Here is a 3,775-nt window from a genome sequence, read left to right as displayed (position 1 = left end):
TCCTTCTTATGGCACAAGCTCCTATGTGGAGTAAGCCACCATATCATATCAGGATACCACCAAATATTAAAATTGCAACACAGTACATCATGGACTTTGGAATACGTAGCTCCCATGTAAGGTGCCTCCTGAATAATCTCAAAAACAAAAAAAAAGGTTTAGAGATTGGGTGTGGGAGAAGACAAGAATTAGAAAAGGTACAAATTACTCCTCATAATTCTATCAAAGTCTAGATAAACTTCTAAACTATTTTTTCAATAAATTTACTCCAACAACTGTGGCAATTTGTCCAATATATCTATTAACTGTATAAAATTTGGACATAGGAAAATAAAAAAAAGACAAATATTATTAAGAGCTATTTGCTTCTTGCGATGATTTTCTCTGTTCTACTTTTACTTTGGTTTTACTTCACAAGCATTTCTTTTCTAGCTCTAGTTTTAGTTCCCTAATTTAGCTTACTTTGGTCCAAGCTCGCTGTTTGGGGTCCTCCGCAAGAACCCAACACTGACATCACTGCTGAACATATGCAGGGTCAAAACAAATCTTCAGTTTTCTATATCACTTCATTTTTTATTCCTTTTGTGATTATGCTACTTCTCAAGAAAAAACGGCAGCTCGAGCTTTAGAAATCTAAAGAAAATATGAATCCTCGTGTGTGTATACATACATACATACATACATATGGATCTATTTCTCTATAGCGTCGGTCACAGAATATCCTATTCCGTAGCCGAGCACAGTCTACCACACCAGGCGACCGGTCCGCCGCTCCACCTTGCCGGTTGCTGGCCTGCTGCGCACACGTTCCTCCAACCGGCTCGGCTCATCCAGCTCGTCATCTGGCTCCGTCCTCAATCGAGGCAGCTAGAGCCATCGAGTAGCCTTAAATTGCGCCCTTTTTCCATAAAAAATAATTGCTTCCGCTCCCCATCAGAAGCCCCCAAAATCTTTATGGCCTGCTTCCGTCGCCACCAGACGCGCTGCTGGACGGCCGGAGGCGATCCCATCCCAGCCGCGTCCGTGGCCATCCGACCAACCACGTACCACTGCTCCTCTCCGATAGAGCCTCCCCTCGTTGAGCCCTCGGGTCTATTCGCGACACTATCGTAACACGATCTATCGGAGGCGGCGGCGGCGGAGGCGTCCTCGGTGGCGCACGTCCGCCTCGCATCCTGTGTGCTGGCATACAAGCTTCTCATCTCAATGGGTAAAGTTCCAAATCCATCCGATACATCTCCAGGTTTCATAATTCTAGCATGTTTTTTCGTCAAATCTGGTGAATAAGATGCATAGAAATCAATCTTGTTTTCGTAATGGATTAGCCTGAAATTTACCCACTGCCTCCGCTTGTCTAGGCCAGCTGCAGACGAGCCTGCACCAATCTAGTGGTAACTACTCCCTTTCTCATTTTGATTTTTTCCCCATTGCTCAGGCTTCCTAGGGATTGAAAATCGTTTTATTCTTGCAGATTCTGTTGCGCAAATGAGCTTTTGATCCACAACAGAAGCAAAGAGGTGTCAGTTGTTCTTGGCTGTTTCTCTTCCAGGCCAGCGGAGAAGTGGATTCTGAGGTGAGCAGTCGCATAAATATGCCATACTAATTCAATATTGAATTATTTCCCTTTGAATTAGCAGCTGATTTCCTCCACATTAACAGTCGATCTCCCTTGGTTTAGATTTTCTTCACTGTTCGTCCAATTTTTTTGTACTTTTCCTTGGTGCGTGGTGAGACACCCAAAAAATCCACTTTACTAAGATCGGATTCCCTTTGGATTAGCAGCAGATTACCTCTAGATTAGCAGCTGATTCTCCTTGGATTATATTTATTTTTTCACTGTACATCCATTTTGTTACTGCTTTTCTGTTGGTTTCACTTCCCGCAAGGAATTGGTAGTAGTTTTTGTCGTATTATATAATATCAATTTGATGGCGGCACCAGGTTGCATTTTTTTCATTTTAATTCTGTCAATTTTGAGTATTTGTTTAGTTGCCATCTTTTAGTTGTGCGAAACTGATGTTTTTAATGAAATCATAACTTTAATTGCTCTTATATAAAAAGTTAGTTCTTACAAGCATACTACACAATTGTTGTTATTTTTTCTCCTAAACTATATTCTGAGAATCACAATACGTAATTACAGTGAGATTCCATGGACTTTAGGTACACTGCACTATTGTAAATATATCATATCATCTAGTAATTCATTTTCATAAATTCTCATAATTTAATTGTACATAAATTTTCATAATTTTACTATACCTTCGTTGACCTTGGCAGTGGTAAAATCACCATATAATTTACTATTTTTTTAAGTATGCCGATTTCACCAGGTTTTAGAGTAGTATTTGATTTATCTAAGATCTGAGCTCAGAATTATGGTTTCCTGTTAATAACTTATCAGAATGTTTTTCTCATAAATCATAGTAAAAAAAATTATGTCAATCAACATTGTGTTAGTGCAATTTTGACCCATAAAGTATGCCGTACATATATGCTCGTGTCCTTATTAACTTCTATTATACTTCTCAGTTTTCAATTAGTGTAGCCACTGTACTAAAAAACGAGCACCATTCTGGTCACCACATTATTTTTAGGCAAGTTAGACCTCTCTTTCTCTGAAAACCGTTAACCATAGTCATGGTACTTATTGTAAATATGATTATATAGTATCTTCCATTCTTTGCAACTGTCTCGATATAGTTCTGTCCTGATTTTTCTTAAACTACTAATGCAGGAAAAATATGCCAGGTTCACTACGGGAAACCATAAATTTGTCGAGTATTTTTTCTTTGTCGAGTGTTTTTTCGACACTCGGCAAACAAGCTCTTTGCCGAGTGTCGAGCTAAAAACACTCGGCAAAGAAAAAACACTCGGCAAACAGTACCAACAAGCTTCCTGCTGGACATGAGGCACACAGGCCTCATCTTGATCTTTCGTTGCCGATTATTATAGTCAAAATAAATACTGACACATAGTGTCTTTGATGCCACAATTTTCCTCGCGTTCTATTCTCCGTCCAAAAGGATCAGTTTATTGTTGTCAGTAGACACACCAATACAGTGCTTACCTATTATATTCTGATGAAATTGTAATAAAGGATCATTTTTGTCTATACATGCCAATAAGTTGCACAACATGATGACCGGCTGTGGTAACTCACCCTGGTAAACTTCTTCATTAGATGTTCGAATTACGGTACATTTCTACCATTTTGTATAAATAAGCCTGCCATTTATCCTGAACTGTGCCATTGGCCTTGTGGTAAAACACCTACCGCACTATCGTCACCAGAATACGTAAATCAGATTCTTAACTGATTCTCGTAAATCATCGGCTACTGATATATATAGTAAATTACTTAAAAATTGTCATAACCTGCATGTATGTGTACAGTAAACCTGGTCCATGTATTCTCGTAACATGTATGCTGCCACTGCATGTTGTTACTGGACGGAAATCTGTTTTGATTGGAAAGATAATCTTCCTGAATTCTCGATATAACCTGAAGTTCCTTTTTCAGTCGTTGATTACTTAAATGGACTAGTGACTAATGACCCTCGTCCAATCCGGCGCCGATTACGCAACTCTCGACTCTTGTACGCTGGGCTCGCTCCATCAGTGGGCTCGCGTACAGGCCAGGTGCTGACCCTCGTGGAATAACTAGGTGGCCAATCCTAATACGCCAAGTGGTTTGGCTATAGAATAATTATTCTATGACCGATCATAGAGTATACAATCTCTCTATGTGTGTGTATATATATCCGCACTACCC

The 3,775-nt window shown here is 39.6% G+C and overlaps 1 long non-coding RNA gene across 1 annotated transcript; it reads left to right on the top strand.

Annotated features, from left to right (window-relative positions):
• Positions 1-958: 958 nt before the first annotated feature.
• LOC101756691 lies at positions 959-3,137 on the top strand. The gene is made up of 4 exons (XR_215497.3): positions 959-1,210; positions 1,359-1,391; positions 1,472-1,573; positions 2,738-3,137. It is a non-coding gene; the product is annotated as an uncharacterized LOC101756691 (long non-coding RNA).
• The last annotated feature ends 638 nt before the right edge of the window (positions 3,138-3,775 follow it).

The sequence above is a fragment of the Setaria italica genome, chromosome VII (genome assembly GCF_000263155.2).
Source record: "Setaria italica strain Yugu1 chromosome VII, Setaria_italica_v2.0, whole genome shotgun sequence".
Taxonomy (NCBI): Eukaryota; Viridiplantae; Streptophyta; class Magnoliopsida; order Poales; family Poaceae; genus Setaria; species Setaria italica.
This window is presented reverse-complemented; position numbering and strand designations above follow the sequence as displayed.